Source organism: Podarcis vaucheri, assembly GCF_965113315.1.
Source record: "Podarcis vaucheri genome assembly, chromosome: 1".
Lineage (NCBI taxonomy): Eukaryota > Metazoa > Chordata > Lepidosauria > Squamata > Lacertidae > Podarcis > Podarcis vaucheri.
In genome coordinates, this window is record NC_138759.1 from 38,283,803 (window position 1) to 38,301,008 (window position 17,206).

At 46.2% G+C, this 17,206-nt stretch overlaps 1 protein-coding gene and 1 long non-coding RNA gene across 9 annotated transcripts in view; one reads left to right on the forward strand and one right to left on the reverse strand.

The window, feature by feature from the left end:
- FOXG1 (forkhead box G1) overlaps window positions 1–17,206 on the reverse strand; it is a 55,253-nt gene that overhangs the window by 16,179 nt on the left and 21,868 nt on the right. For 3 of the 8 annotated variants that reach the window (XR_014224046.1, XR_014224047.1, XM_082240540.1), the window contains one exon: window positions 16,348–16,605. The exons of 2 other annotated variants lie outside the window; for them this stretch is intronic. The gene's annotated coding sequence lies outside the window, so the exon portion shown is untranslated. Of the gene's footprint in view, window positions 1–2,778; window positions 2,890–5,318; window positions 5,422–10,173; window positions 10,263–16,347; window positions 16,606–17,206 lie in introns of those variants that run through there. 3 more of the 8 variants (XR_014224045.1, XR_014224043.1, XR_014224044.1) reach the window with 3 other exon arrangements.
- Window positions 10,204–12,191, forward strand: LOC309542789. The gene is made up of 2 exons (XR_014224435.1): window positions 10,204–10,718; window positions 11,785–12,191. It is a non-coding gene; the product is annotated as an uncharacterized lncRNA (long non-coding RNA).

A 17,206-nucleotide genomic window follows, 5' to 3' on the forward strand; every position in this document is an offset into this window, starting at 1 on the left:
GAGACCAGGCATAAATGAGGCATACAGAGGATGTGATACTGCCCAGAAGATCAAATTTGTGAAGATGGTTCCCACCACATAGAAAGCTGAATACCTATTCTGAGGGGAAATGGAGAGGTGGCGAAGAATATATGTCACTTTGAGCCCTTTGGAGAAAAGGTGGGATATAAATCTAATAATGAATAATGAATAAAATCTCTATATAAATGAGGCATATTTAGATTTCTAGCTCAAAACCCATGATCAAAACATTTCACAGCTGCAGGCTATACAAAAGCAGAGAGTGATGCAAATGACGTTATGTGATGGATTGGATAAGTGTGAGACACACATGGCTCAACAGTGCCCAGATATGGATATCTGAAAAAGCAGACACACTATATTGGCATTGCAGCATTCTATCCTTTCACAGGTTTTAATAGTCATTGGGTTGGGAACTGGAGGGCTCCAGTGCCAGCCTGGAACAGGTCTCTGTTAGCAGGAAGTGAGCTATATCACAAATGCTCAAATAAATTGCATTGTTCCAGAATGACAATCAATAAGCCCAACAAGTGGGATATGAACCCAAATGTTGGAGAGCATAATAGTCCTGTCATGTTCCAGCCAGCCATACTTTCTCCCACATTTCTCCATCCTGTCATCTGGCATACCATTCTCTCCTGCCCCAAATAAGGAGTTGGCATTCTGTAACCACTGAGCACATGCCGTCCCCCCACAAGTAAGTTTTAGTCTCCCTCTGCCTTAGCATTGTTTTCATTCAGACTCCACAAAGATAGTTCCCTCCTGTGCTATGGTAGTGCTACTTTGACTACATAAGCAATGGAACACAAGCCTGAACATCAGAAATGGATGCTTTGTTTAATGAAATGTATCCTTTCCAAATGCTTAGACAAGACTTTGTATCTTCACGGCTCAGACATCTGTTTCAAGGTAGCCAAATGTTTCTGAAGGAGTTTGTTGATTAATTATAGAGTTACAGCTCAGTGGCATCCATGAGGGTATGTGTGCTTAACTCTGTGTTGCCATCATACGTGTAAAGTAATGCATTTTTTGCATGCTTCGTGATAGTGCCAAACCTCAAACTGATACAGTAGTACCTCGGGTTACAGATGCTTCAGGTTACAGACACTTCAGATTACAGACTCCACTAACCCAGAAATAGTACCTCGGGTTAAGAACTTTGCTTCAGGATAAGAACAGAAATCATGCGACGGCAGCGGGAGGCCCCATTAGCTAAAGTAGTGCTTCAGGTTAAGAACAGTTTCAGGTTAAGAACGGACCTCCAGAATGAATTAAGTTCTTAACCCAAGGCAGCGGCGTAGCGTGAGTTGTCAGCACCCGGGGCAAGGCAAGTAATTTGCGCCCCCTAACCCAGGGCAAGGCAAGTAATTTGCGCCCCCCCCCCTAACCGCTAACCTGCCGATCTGAGGCGAGTTGCCGCTGGCGCTGCCGCCCAAACCACGCTGCTTGCCCGGAGGAGGAGGGGGCAGAGAGGCGAGGAAAATGCAACATGGCCCAGCAGCTGCAGCTGCAGCAGCAGCAGCAGAGGTGGGGCTGTGAGGAGGGGCTGCCTGGCGCGTCCTCGACGCGTGGGGCTGAGAGCCGCTGCCTGCTGGACGCCTTCAGCCCAGGCGCGCGCACAGCTCGTCGGTTCCACGAGACATGGGGCTCTGCTACAGCCTGCGCCGGAGGCTCTTCGGCGACTCCGGAGGCAGCGAGTGCGCCCCCCCCCGATGTTGCGCCCGGTGCGGCCGGCCCCCCTGGCACCCCCCACGCTACGCCACTGACCCAAGGTACCATTGTACTTTATACTCCACCATGATCACAGAGATCCTCTGATGGGGCGCTTCTTGTGGTTCCCCACACCTCTGAGGTTCAGTCGGTCTTTACTAGAGACTGAGCCTTTAGTGTGGCAGGCCTTGTAGGCAGGGGGAGGTCTAAGCCTGATACTTCTCCCCACAGCATATAGATGGCCACCAACTTGGATGGCTATAAAAGAGGATTAGACAAATTCATGGAGGAAAGAACTGTTGAAGGCGTCTAGCCATGATGGCTATGCTCTGCCTCCACAAGCAATGCTTGTGAATACCAGTTGCTGAAAACCACCAACGGAAAGAGTGCTCTTGTGCTTGAGTCCTGCTTGTGGGTTTCCCAAGAGGCATCTGTGCAGCCACTTTGAGAACAGGATGCTGGACTAGATGGGCTTAAGGATGTGGAATGCAGGGGAGAGATAGGGCTCATCCTTGGGTATAGTCATGATGAACTTGGCATTCAGCCCTGATAAGACAGACATCTCATTCTTCATCTCTCGCTGCATACCTGACTCAGTTTCTATGCATGTGTAAAACTAAGGAAAGGAAATATCTCTATATAAGCCTGTGTCACCTTGGTCGCTTCCCTAACGGCTGTTGCTCTTTGCCAAATAAACTTGCATCAACTCTCCTACACATGTTTCCCGGGGGGTGGGACCCTCTGCTAGTAGAGTTTCAGCAGGAATATTATGGTTTTTTTTTTTTTTTAGACATCTCTTAAAAACAGTGTTATTCAGGCAGGCCTTTGAAATCTGAATCTCTTTTTATTCAACCAGTATTTATTAATGTCTTCATTGATATTTTTAATTGCACTTATTGTAATGGTGTCTAATGCACACCACCTTGTTGTATTTTTATGCAAGCATGGTTTATAAATATTCAACTGAATAAATAAAGTTTCCCATGATCTCTCTATTCAGAACTCAACATATTATTAACAAAAATAAGCTAAAATAACTGAACGCACCCTTTCACGTTCCAGAATTGGTTGCTTGGTCTCTCTCTTTCTCCCTCTCCCTCTCCCTCTCCCTCTCCCTTCCTCTTGCTTTCCTTTCTTAGCATTGATTCCCACAGGATCCTTCAGGGGGCAGATACAAGCCACTATTAGCTGACCATTTGCCTAACTAGCTGGATGGCATCTGAGGTTCATTTGGCTCTTTATAGGCAGTCAACGCTGCTGCCTAGTTCACCCGATGTACCTGGATACAAGCCAATGATGGCTTCAATCCAAATACTTCATCTTAAAAGGGATGAGGATTGGGCTGTTGTGTTCTGTTGCTTTGCCATCTACAGGGGCTTGACCACTTGCTGATTTAAACAAAAAGGAGTAAACTACTCTCAGAAGTACTATATTTTTAAATGTATCTAATCTATCTTCTTTTCAAAAGCCACTACAATAAAATGTACAATGTTTCAAATAAGGCCAAGAGACTAAGTACAGTGAAGTATGTCCCAATGTAAGGTAAAGGGACCCCTGACCATTAGGTCCAGTCGTGGCCGACTCTGGGGTTGTGGCGCTCATCTCGCTTTATTGGCCGAAGGAGCCGGCATACAGCTTCCGGGTCATGTGGCCAGCATGACTAAACCGCTTCTGGTGAACCAGGGCAGCGCACGGAAACTCCGTTTACCTTCCCGACGGAGCACTACCTATTTATCTACTTGCACTTTGATATGCTTTCGAACTGCTAGGTTGGCAGGAGCAGGGACCGAGCAAAGGGAGCTCACCCCATCACGGGGATTCAAACCACTGACCTTCTGATCAGCAAGTCCTATGCTCTGTGGTTTAACCCACAGCGCCACCCATGTCCCGGTGTACCAAGGGATTAAAGAATAGAATACATCTACTATCATCATGTGGCAGAACTGATAATGACATACTTATGGATCATCCCAAAGATCTTTGGGCTATGGTGTCCTCTGGATTTTTGAACTGCAACTCCCATCAGCCCCAGCCAGAATGAACAATGGTTAGGGATGTGGAGAGCTGCAGTCCAACACATGTGGAAGCCACCCAGTTGGGGAAGGCTGAGCATCATCTACACAACCGTCCATGTTTGATATATTGTGGTAAGCTGTTACATTGGAACTGCAATGGGAAAACAGCAGCACAACAGGGCCAAACTTAGCTTTCTAGGTGGTGTGGAAATACTTGCATAGCATTATACATTAACCCAAATCAGCTGCCTTCTGCACTGCTGTAGCTTCATGCAAGATAATTTTGCAAGAAGCAAGCAGAAACATTACTTCATGGTGTAATTAGCCAGCACTGTGTATAACTGAAAGCACTGCAGAAGAACTTCACACACACACACACACACACACACACACACACACACACACTAGGGGCTGTACCCCTGCTCACATGGCTCACAAACTCCACCTACCTACCTGCTACCCCCTTGCCAACCCTCTTTTATCTTGCAAACCTTTACACCTCACCAGCACCCCCCTCCACACTTCACCAAACTCTTTGCGCCTAGCCAGACCCACCCACCCATCTCTTCAACACCCTCTCAGACGTCACCTGGGCTTTCATCTCTCATTTCCAGCAGTGGTGTGGGGGAGAAACTTCACACTGACACACACAGCAGAGGTGGTAACTACAGGGAGAGTGCAGTTGCTGCTGCAGGGAAAGAAACACCTGCATTTTAAAATAAGGAGTCCTGGCAGCAGCATTTGAGGGAGGAATGGGGATACTCCACCAGTGGCAGTGGTTGCAGGCAGAATGTGACCACATCAGCACTGGGCATGGTGAAGGGGAGACTTTCTCCTTTCTGTTCACCTCCTTCGCACCAGTGGAGGCATCAGAGGTCAAAGAGGTCAAGGTGGGGCCTGTCCTGCACTTTCCTCTGCAGTTTGCTTGCTCTGCCCACATGGGCATAGCTAGGGAGCAGGGAGGAGCAGCTATCCCCCTAAATCAAGTAAATCAATACAAAATCCTTAACTAACTGAGGTTCTCCCCACCCACCCAATATAAAGCCTCCCATGTTTGCCTGTCACTCCACCTGCTCTGCCTGGGCCACCCACCTGCAGTTCTGCCATCATACTGCAGTTCACGTGGCCACCTATAGGTAGCCACGCAAACTGCGGCGTGACAGCAACCTTACTATACATGCACACACATGCACGATATGTATATCTCCTGGTGCAAAAGCGATTCTGCAGTCTTTGAGAATGTATACACAGGCTTACAAGCTGCTCCTATCATTTCAAAAAGAGAAAGAACACAAAAAGAAAGGTGATCAATTATTCAATCAGTTCTGGTTAACAAATGTTAGCGCTACAGTATTTTCCGTGAATTTCTCAGCCCTGAGAAGCATACACTTAGCATGGGAATGAAAGAGGGCCATTTGCTAGCCAGTGCTCTGTGTCACCCCAACCCACCCCTCTTGCACACATGCAGAGAGCCAATGAATTACCCATGCTGTTTACTAGATGTCACATGAATTGCCAATCAAACATCTGTGAAGCACAATATCTGCTAAATGTTAGTCAAGGATCATTTACCTTCAAAGGAATTGTTGATCCACCATCGAAGCAGCTTATAAAATTAACTTCTTCTTGGGGGAAAGAACGCTACACAGTTCTCTTGTATTATCACTCACAGCATCTTGTTTAATAGATACAAAAAAAGGGAAAGCAGAAAAGAAGGAGGGAAAGGGGAAAGTGATCTCCAAACCAGAATCATCTCTTATTTCCTTTTTTAAGCATAAAATATTATTGGTACCAGTTGTGATTCTGAAATCAAGGATGATAACGTCCAGGACTGGCTTTTAAAACTGTTAATGAGCACTGGCAATGTGAAAAAAGATGGATTAGGTAGATGTAATGAGATATGATTAAAGGGTGTAAGCACTGAAGGGTGTTGGAGAATTCTTTTCAGAAAGAATATAATTAGTGTCTTGTAAAAGTACTTAGTAGATAAGATTTTTTAAAAAGAAAGGTTAAAATAAACACATACGATATGACAAACCTGCTTAATTATTTCTCCCCTCTGGTGCTTTTATGTACTTAATAATCTGGAGAATTTTTCGAGATAAATAATGTTTGTTGAATATTTGTTGAAACTTCAACATGCAATTCAAGTGATTTTAATTGCATAATGCAAAAAGGCCAAGGGTAGGAATGTCCTCTCCCCTTGCCAATATAGATTCCTTTGTTGATTTATGTAATGCAGCTAATAATATGCAACATACTCGGGATTTAAACAAACAAGTGAGCTTCTTGAAAGCAAACGTCCTTTTAAGTTGCTTAGCAACTTTTAACACAATTCTTTATTAGGCGGAGGGGCCCTGCTTTTTGGAGGTAATGATTTCAAAATACAAATTAGCCAACCAACATTTGGGAGCGGAGGAATGTTAGTTTCAAACTCCAGAGCTCAGAAAAGCTCAATACAGAGTTTCCAAGAATTAGACTTGACACAAATCTTTTACAATATATTTGAAATTCAAATCACTGCTGCGCAAAACTCCACAAAACAATGGAGGGGGGTGTGTGTGTTATTTTGAGGCTTCAAGTTTTCAGACTTAGAATTCTGAGTTTCAGCATAAATTTTAACTTCCTGATATTGAAATTCATTTAAAGTAGTTTCAATAGCAAGCTTTCCCTTCCCCTCACATCCCAGAAAAAATCTGGGTTTCATTTGACATAACTGACACCTATGCTTCCTTTCATGGAAGAGAAGGCCTTCAATGGCTATTGGCCGTGATGGCTAGGCTTTACCTATACAATCAGAAGCAGCAGTGCTTCTTAGGTATCAGTTGGAGACCACTGGGACCAGGGAAGAGTTCTCTTGTGCTCAGACCATGCCTTTTGGTTTCCTACCAGGATCTGGTTGGCCACTGTGATAACAGGATGCTGAACTAGATGGGTCATTGGCCTGATCAAATAGGCACCTCCTATGTTCTTATATTTCTTCTGTTCTTATGCTTTGCATCTGCCTGTATCAAGATTTTAGCGTTTAAAAATCCGTACCTGTTTGAATAATCACAAGTACATGAACTTGAACAAAGTGGGCAAAGATTAAATTGGTAATGGGCCTAAGAAATGGCTCTACCATAGCTCTCCATTCATCTAAAATATTCCTGCCTGCGTTTCCAAGGAAGGTATTTTCATTCATAAGAACCATTAACTCCATGAACGTATGTCCAGTCTCCTGGGAATAAGCCCCAGGAAACTAAAGGAGCTTTTCTTCTGAGTAAATATACACAGGGTTATGCTTTAAAAAGCTGAATAAGATGGGCTGGCTCCAGACTAACAGTTGAAGCCTATGCATGTGTTCTAAGAAGTAAGTCCCATTGATTTCAGTATCATGTGCAGTCATGTATTCTGAATCCAACCCAGAACAATTAAAATCCAGCAAACAACAAATATAAACAGCCAGCAGTAAAGTGAAGGATTCAGCAGCATTCCTAGAAAGGCCAGGAAGAATAAAAAGTAGTGATGCCAATTGGACCTCTCTGGGAAAGGCAGTCATCCATAATCTTAAGGGTGGGGATAGCTGGAGCAGACATTGAGAATGGGCAGATTTATATGGGAAAGACAGCCTATCAAATCCTACCATTTGAGACAAAGCTGTTTTATTTTTTACTTTTATGTATCACCTTGCACACAGATCAATTCCTAGTTTAAAATCATTGCTTATAATATAAAAATGTATTGAAAGGAGAAAGATGGGGGAGGGGAAAGACAACCATGCAGGAGTTCTGGGAGAAGAAGATAAGAACTTGAGTCAGGTCTTTGGTATGTTTAACTCAGTATTGCCTCCAATGTAGACTCCACAGTGTCTGGCAATGGCTCTGCAGGGTTTGGGGCAGGTGTTTTGTACTGTCAGGAACTAAGCCTAGGACCATGAGAGAAACCGTCTCACCTCTCCTTCTGGAAACAGCCAGGTAGAACAGCTGAGGATGGAGACTATTCTGGAAGCAGGGGAACCAAGCTCTTCTTGGGAAAGAAGAGAAAGAATACATCTTTCTTTCTTTCCAACCTTATCTCAGAAAAGGCATCTCTATTGAGGCTTGGATAATGTGCCCAAATTGATTAAATAGCAGATGATTAATCAATTATACTCTGTTTCTGGTCTGGGGAAATCTATTGACAGGTCAAGTGAGGAAGGACAAGCGTTTGGTTGATGTTGCTTTTCTTTTCTTTCTTTTTTTAGAACAACACAGCTGAACTGAAAGCAGGGACCTCAATTGAGCTCTTTCCCAGCAATGACCAGCCGTAGCCTGGATAAATTTTGCAGTTCCACGCAGAGGCCCTCATGGTTTCTGGTGCCCAGGCTACAAATGCGCCGTTCCGCGGCCCCTTTCTCTCCAGCACTTGGCTTAAGAAACCTTCTCCTCTCAGGACAAATGAAAATGGCGTGGGAGAATCAAAGTTCTGGCTCAGAATACATAGTTACTAAATCTTCACTGCCTGTTTTTAAGGGCAGCTTCAGCACCACCCCTCAAAAATAAAAATAATACACTGTTCAGAAATATTTGGGAAAGTGTCAGCAACTTCACACCTCATTCTTCTTTCAGAAAACCAACTTTTAATCAAAGCAACCCCCTTTCCCGATTTATTTTTGATTTCTTTGGCGTGGCCTTCCCTGTTCTTTCGGTTGGCAGTGACGTGGTGGGTAGATAAATGGAAGGTGAGGCGGTGGGAAAAGCTGTGGAAAAACAGAGCCCTGGTCGGAATGAAGCGATCCGTCCGGGTGACTTTGGCAGCTGTGACCTTCAAGCCAGTCAAGATGAAGCATGACTTGCTGCTGGAGTGAGGAGAGAGTTGGGGGTAACAGGCCCCTCTGAAAGCCTTTTTAGAGGACAACTACTAAACTAAGCAAGCAAGCAAGCGCGCTGGTCTAAACTAAATCGAATCAGCCCTGCGCTTCTACACTCGCAATTGGAGGAAGTTAGGAAGGTTCAGGAAACAGTCTGGCGCCCCATCGGTTTAAATCAGAGCTCCTGCCCTTAAACCTCGCTGGTAGTAAGCCCCATTAATTTCAGGGGATCATCCCTGTCAAGTCACAGCTCGATCCTCCTTATAGTTAGGCGGTCCGGCCCTAAACCAATTGCTTTCTATTGGCTTCGTAGGATAGGACTGTAAGTATTGTTAGGGCTCCTGCAGGCGGAATTAATTCCACTGATTCTAAAGGAACATACTGTGTTCCGCTGAAAGTGCTGGTGCAACTCTGTTCAAAGAAATCTTGGTCGGTGATTGCATTTATCTGCCTATGACACGTTCCTCAGGAAAACTAGACAGATCTAGGCTTACTGGTTTGTGGTTTCTGTTCCTTCCCAATTGTTCTTCGGGGCTTTGAAATCAGCTCAAAGCCTTATATTACCTTTCAAAAAGTTTTAGAGCGAATTGCTCCTTTGGCCAAAGTGACTGTGGGCAATACCTGGAAATACCAGGACCCTGATGAACTCCAGTGGGGGACTTGATCAAAACAATATTGATTCAACCCTTCCTGTTTTCCTTTGTTTTGCTTTTGATCTGCTATCCCTCCTTTCTAGGACGAATCAAACTGGACACACAGATCCAGTCCTCTTATTGCAAGCATTTTCTTTCTGAAGATATATTTCTTAACTCAACATGCTTCCGAGTAAACACCCGCCTTTCACCCGAAGGTCCCAGGGCGGGTTACAACAATTAAAACACAGCGTAGATAGGATCAGGATGGTGTATCTAGCCTTCGCTTTCCAGGGCAACAGCTCAGATGGTTCCGTCTCCAATCCTGAACAAACTTACTAGAGAAAGACAGTACAGTGGTACCTCGGGTTAAGAACTTAATTCGTTCTGGAGGTCCATTCTTAACCTGAGGTACCACTTTAGCTAATGGGGCCTCCCGCTGCCGCCGCGCTGCCACTGCGTGATTTCTGTTCTCATCCTGAAGCAAAGTTCTTAACCTGAGGTACTATTTCTGGGTTAGCGGAGTCTCTAATCTGAAGCGTCTGTAACCTGGAGCGTCTGTAACCCGAGGTACCACTGTACCATACTCCCGTTCGTTTTAAGGGGTCGTGAACACCACTATTTGGCAAGAAATCCCATCGAAATCCACACTCTTCTCCTAATAGCTGAGGGCAAGTCAAGAAGGTCCAACCACGCCATTCCGACGCATCTACCCAGACATTTGGTGGCTGAAAAATACACTCAGAGCCAGTATGGTGTAATGTAGTGGTTAGAGTGACGGAATAGGACCGGGAAGTCCAATCCCCACTGGGCCATGAAGCTCACTGGGTGACGTTGAGCGAATCACTGCCTTTCAGCCTAGCTTACCTCACATGTGGGGATTAAATGAGGAGGGGGCGAACCAGGTACACTATCTTGAGCCCCTTGGAGAAAAAGATGAGATATAGATGCCATAAATACATACATGCACGCACACATACTGTTATTGGCAACCTCGAGATCACTGGGTGGAAGGACGTTTGTCATTGCAATTGCTGTTGGAACGCTTTTAACTGTAACTGCTTTTGGGTGTTTCGAATCGTAATTGTTTCTGGAACGCTTTAATCCGTTTTAGAATGTTTTGTTTTGTTTTCATATTTTTTTTTACATTGGCCGCCCTGGACTTTCTTATGGAGGAAGGGCAAGGTATAAATCCAATAGACAGATAAATAAATAAATAAATAACTGCGGCTCGTGTAAACGACCTTTCCTTTCATTTTGCCCCCAGAATGAAACCCTCGATACTGCTAGAGGAGCCGCCGGAGTCGTGCAAAGGAAGGTGACCGAGACCCCAGCGCGGATGAAATCAACAAAGCACAGCGGAGAACCACAAAGAGCCGGCTGACCCTCCTCCGCGCGCAACCCCGCCGCGCCGCCACCACCCTCAAACTAGGAAATCGATTTCATGTTGCTGTTTGCAGCCCGTATCTGTTTGTGAAGCCGGCCTCTCTATTGATGGCCAACGGGAAGGTGTGCGCCTCTTCTGTTGAGGTTCATTTATCTTTTCGTTTACACCGGCTGCTTCCACTAATTCCGGATTGCCGGCAAACAGAGTAGCCTCTTCTGGACTCACATCCCGACTCTCGCTCCTATTAGCAGGTTGATCCTTGTTTGTTTAGACGTCAGCCTGCAAAATGTGCGAACCGCGGGCAAAATAGCTCGGCGCGGTCAGTTTGCACCCACTGCCAGCGGGGAAGAAAAGGCCGAGGGAAAGCTTTTCCTTTCCATGCCAAAACGAGGGCCCCGAAATCCATTCCTTTCTCATAGTTTTCCCTTTGTTGCCAGGGACCGGAATAAATGACCAATTATAGCTCATTAATCGGATTTATTTTTTAATTTCGGTTTGGAGCAGAATTCTTTGCCGAGAGTTCTCCTACTTAGCACCTGGTACTCTAATAGTATATTTCCACATGGGTGCAGAGGCGGCACCCTCAAAATGAATCCTTTTGAAATCCAGGAGGGAGCTACTCCCATTCAGGTCTACTGAGGGTGGAGATTCAAGTGTTCACTGGTCCCATATCATAGGATGAAAGGGTTTTAGCATTAGAGTGGGGCTCAACCGCCCTGCTCCATGCAGGACATTCAGAGCTACAATATCCACAAACAGTCCAACTTCTGCTTTGAAGCCTTCCAGCAAGGGAGAGGTTCCCTCGCTCCACTGGGGATACAGGAAGAAATGCCCATTTTTACTGAGAAGGAAGTTCCGCTGCTACCTGCATAGACTGAGGATGTAAGTGTTCAGGTTTCCTTTGCATGCGCTGCGAGCTGCAATCCTGTGCGCGCACTTGTCTGAGAGGAAGCCCCAACCACCATGGGACTTACTTCTTAGTTTACTCAGAAGTAACATGCACAAGGGGCTGCCATGCTGGTGCCAGAATCTCTGTCTCAGTCAGCACCTCACCTGCAATCCTGATGTGCTTAGCAGGTTGCTGTGGAGAAGGAATGAGATCGCGTCGGTGAATTATTTCAGACGCTTTAAATAAACCTATTTATTTTGCCAGCTATGACAAGTATTATTCTACTTTTGCGCTTTCAGGATTACATAATGTGGGCAGAAATCTGCTACTCTCATGAAAGAACACCTATATGTACAGAAGCGTCAGAGAAGATGCCTCCAGTCGTCGTGATGTCTGATCCACTCCCCTTTCCTTGTGTTTACAACGCGGGATTTTTTGACGCTTCTTTATTTCCTCGGCTCCTTTGGCTTTTGGAGCCCAGTAGATAAATACCTTAAAAGAGAAATAGCCCCATAAATGAAAAAAAAGTCAACAAAACATCACAAGTGTAAAGGAAGTGAGCAGAGCAACTCTACCTACAATTAATTCTCCAACTAGAAACTGTAATGGCCACCATCCAGTGCATCGTTCATGTTCCATATAGCACAAGCCTATTCGTGTCTACTGAGAAGTAAATCCCGTTGAGTTCAATGGGACTTGGTACCAAGTAAGTGTGGGAATGCTGTGTTTACATCCCACAGTAAGTGTGTATCAAATTTCCAAATTCTTTGTTCGACTTTGGCCATTCCATTGAAATCATGCCACACTAAGCATAATAACTCGGAAGCGCTTCCTCCGACTTGAACGGGATTTGTTCTTTCGGAAGCTCTATTGGGGACCTGCAATCTCATATCCATTGAAAATACGCTCAGTTTACTTCAGAAGTGTAAGGAGGATACGTTCGGGAGATCTTCAACACCAGGGTTGGGGAGGGAATTTTTTCAGCCCCAAGGGCAGCGTTTCCTCATGAGCAAACTGTCCCGGGCAACGTGGCCCTTGTGGGCATTGTCAGAAGTACAGAGGAGCCACAGGTGTGACTCTCACCTTTGTTTTCCACATACAGACACACATATCTCATCCAGGCAAGCAGCTTGGCTTCATCACCCCTCAGGGTCACATTCCAGTCAGGCAAAAGCACCAGAAGGGATTGTGGATCGGAAAGAGGTGTGTCCTAGGAAAACTCGGAGGCCAAATAGGGAAGTCCTGACCCTGAGGTTCCTCCACCACTGTTCCTCATACTCTCCCAGTTGGGTGTTAGGATGTAACTCAGGTTTCACTGTAGGCTGACCTGGCTGCATGCGAAGGATAGGTAGAGAGAAACCTCCAGTCTTTAGAGACTCTCCTCCTTGTGACGACCCTATTGATCTTCCTTCCCGATGCTCTTGTGGTTGCTGGCCTCATGTACTACTTTTTCTTCTTCTCTTCATCCCCACCTTGGGAGAGGAGACAGCTTTGTGTATGTCTCCTGCTGAGAACAAAGGGCATGCATGGCTCTTTGTCTCTCTGCCTCAGTTAGATATAACATAGCACCTTGCCTATAAAGCATGTGTTCCATTCAAACATTGGTGGTGGTGTTGTTTTTTTTAACATGCTTGAGATACCAGACAAAAACAGCCATCTTCGGCTACCAGTACTCCCAGTGCCATATCTAGAACCTGCTAATCTACAGTTCTTTCCATGTGAGCAAAAATTACACTTCATCTCACAGTCTAATCCCTGGGTCCAGCTTTGGAACGATCTGCTTAGGAAATTGGGTTTCCTTTTTGTTGGTATCCGTCTGTCTGGGGAAACAATGGAGGAGTGCGCCTTTGGGGGTGAAGTCAAACTGTTGGAGGTTGCAGCGCCTGCTGTGGCTGTAGAGTTTGATAAGGGAGAGACATGTTTTGTTGCAGCTGGGGCAGATGAAGGCGTCCTGTTGTGCTGCTGTGGATGCAATATAGCTTTACTTATCTCTGCGCTTCTCCCAGCAGACATTTATCCTCTGGTCATTGCTATGGATACACGACCTGACTGTCTGTTTCCTTGCCTTTAACTAATTAGGTGGTGTGCCCTGTGCAAAATGTACCGTAAATAGTCCCTAACCAAATGCTTAGCGAGTTTGGCTAAAAAGAAGTCCCCCTTGATTCAGTGGGGCCTACTCCTAGGACAGCGTGCACAGGATTGCAACCTCAGAATATAATCCTAGACATGTTAGAGTCCACGTAAGTCTTAGGAGTCAGTCCCATCCCCCCCCCCAAGAGTAAAGCATGTACAGTATGCTGCATTGCAGCCTTAGAATTTGAAACGGACACGCGTTGCCTAAATGAGACCCTCACTTGGCATTAAGATGCCAGAGAAAGGGTGGGGGGAATTGCGGGAATACAGTTTCGCTTTAACATCACACACCTAGCGGGAGGTAAAGGGTTTTTTTTAAAAGTGAGGTCAACAGAGAAAACAGAAGAGGACAAAACGGCTGCCTGCGAAGATCTGCAGGAGCAGGCGGATTTGCTTTCCTCATCTCGTAAGTGTGTCCAGTTCGGAGAATCCACCACCAGGTTCCCAAATCATTAATTGCATTGAAATGGGGATCATGGAATCATAGAATTGTAGAGTTGGAAGGGAATCCGAGGGTCATCTAGTCCAACTCCCTGCAATACAGGAATCTCAACTAAATCATGCATGGCAGATGGCCGTACAACCTCTCCCTAAACCACTCCACTGTAACCTAAGAGTCCCGATGCCATTGGAGTCTGGAGCACATTTCACTAGTGGGTACAGGATGACAGAGTTTTCTAAATGGGAAATCTGCTGAAGTTAAAATGCAGTTTTAAAGACTTCTTTTTATACTATTTATCAACTTATAAATGGCCAGACATTTTTTGGGTGCTCCGAATACTCCTGAAACGTGCGGAGATGATGCCCGCATCTCTTAATAGCATCCTTGAGAAGCAAATGCAAAACCCACCCCACGCCTCTCTTTTTCTGGCTGTCAATAGCTCGTAGCCACAGGGGCTATCTTTTACCTCTGCTGTCAGAGACCGTATGCCTCTGGATGTAGTTGCTGGGATTCACAAGTGGTCAGAGGGCTGCTGCTCAGGTCGGCTAGCTGCTTTCCCATAGGCTGGCAACTGTGAGAACGGGATGCTGGACAAAGTGATGCAACAGGGCTTTGATTCTTTTCTCTCTCGTTATCTGACACTGAAAGTTAATAGCAAGCGTCTTTACTCTTTCTTTGGGCGAAGCATGGTCATGGTCAATCCTACCCCGTTCTGGAGATAAGGAAAGAGGTTGCTGGGGACTCAGTTGACTTGAGATTTCCCCCGCGGCAGAATGAAGGGGTAAAGTCTCGAGGTGTCTGAGAGATGTGTAGGTCACCTACACATACAGAGATGTGTAGGTGGACAATGCCACACACACACACACACATATATATAAGCGAGCGAGTATCCAAACCTTACTTACACAGGGTGGAGAAAGGTTTTAGCCAATCCTTATTCTCAAGATTCACTTGCAGGGAGAGTATCACGTGGAAGAGCACTAACACTTGGTATCCCACCTGCAACCTGAAGTTAAACGCCCTCGGCTCTACTATCTCAGGAAGGCTCCACCTCCGACTTCCCCACCGCGTCCTCCTGCATTTATAAGACCAGTATGGAGAGTCCTGAGGAAACACCACTCACATCGCCATTTGAGAGCCTCCGCACCAGAGCTGAGCCCCCCTAAAATATCTTCCTGAAGCAAGTCCGAACTGATGGCAGAGGGGCAGCTCTGGAGCGTGAGTGCAGCACTCAGCCACTGGGTCTGAAATCAATGAGACCTACGGACTCTCCTGGAGCGTGTGTCTACCTAGTGTGGCCTGATCGTGGGCCCCTGATCGGTATAGACAGCCAGACCTTGCGGGAGAAGACCAGGTTTCAAATTCCTGGAGGGACTCGTGCCTGCTTCGAAGTAATACACCTTAACCATCTCAAGTGGGGGCCTCCCCAAGTACAGAGTCTCAAAGCCGCTCAATTGCATCCCTCGTTGCCTAACCTTACAAAGCGGTTCCGAGATTAAAACGGGAGAGGTGGGGAGACCTGGGCTGAAAGACAAACGCAGGTCAGGATAAAATAATAGGCCTGCCTCTGGGTCCTTCGCTTTGTTTTATGACTCTAGCTCGCTTTCCAGCCGTCCTTTTTTTGCCTTTTACTCATTTGGCAATGGCGGGAGAGGACAAAGAGTCTGTGTTTCCCAAACTTGGGTCTCCAGCTGTTTTTGAACTACAACTCCCATCATTCCTAGTCACCAAGACCAGTGTCAGGGATGGTGGAAATTGTAGTCCGAGCACAGCTGGAGACCCCAGTTTGGGAAATACTGGAGAGTACTGTACTGTATTGGGTTAGGACCTGGGAGACCAGGGTTCCAATCCCTCACTTAGCCATGAAGCTCACTGAGAGACTATGGGCCATGGGCAAAGCCAGGATTTATGGGGGAGCAGGCTTTATGTTGTGGGGAGCAGAACCGAGTTACCTGCGACACAGTTGCTCAGTTGGTTAAGTATTAAATGAAAATTTACCGTATTTGGTTTAGTGGGGCAGCTGCCTCCCGCACCTCTCTGGCTACGCCCATGCCTTGGGCCATTCACGTGCTCTTAGCCCGACCTACACCACAGGGGGGTTGTGAGGATTAAATGAAGAGGTGGAGAACCGCGCAGGCCACCTTGAGCTCCCGGGAGAAAAGGTGGGATAAAAATACAATAGAGAAACAAACTAGGAATCATTCCCCTTTAAGACTTTCATCTGAACACTTAAGGAAGCTAAGAGAGAAAGAAACAAAAACTCCGCCCGAAAGAAGAGGGAAAACACTTGTCAGTTTGTATGTTTTCTTTTATATTCGCTCTCAAGATTCTTCCACGCTACTCCTAACAGGAGAAATCTGTGTCCGTTGTGTTTGTTGCTTTCTGCCGTTGGGTGCCTTTCCCGCTCTTCGGAATAATTTTTTTTTTCCTGCTTTCTCCTGCTAAAGACATTTCTTTCGTTCCGTTTTTCCTGACGTCCCTCCGCTTTGGGCGTCATCATCAGGCTTTTTGCTCATCAACATCGTCGCTCCTTCCTCCGCGTTACCTGAAAAGAGGAGAGAGGACATATCCCAATAACAGGCACCTCGCAATATTCCCTAGAGCAGGCGGGTGGAACATTTGGTCTGCCAGATGTTACTGAACTACAGCTCCCATCAGCCCCTGCAAAACTGGCTAATGCCCATGGATTATGGGAGTTGTAGTTCCGCAACTCCTGGAGGGGCCAAAACTGGCGCGCACGCCTGCCCTAGACTGAGCACGCTCTTTCGGGGGGGGGAGTGAGGGAGCGGGGCGTCGACTCGGTCACGCTTTCTCAGCGTTTCCTCTAAAGAAATGTGGATGCAGATCGAGGAATGGACCACAAAGGAAAGGTACGAGCCGCTTCCCGGAAATCAGCCAATAAATTTTCAAGTAGAGACTGAGAAACAGAATATATGGAGATCCAAAGGGAAGGCGGCAGAAATGCACCCTAGAGCCCAATACTGGGGGGGGGGGGCACATCTAACAAGTAAACTGGTGTTCAGTAAGCGGCGCTCAGAGCAGATTTTAATCGCTCGCGGATGTTTAAGCACTCACAGCGAAAAGAGAGCTCTAAGTTTAAATCGTCATCCTAAAGTGTGGTGGGGAGGGGATGCAAACTCCTGGAA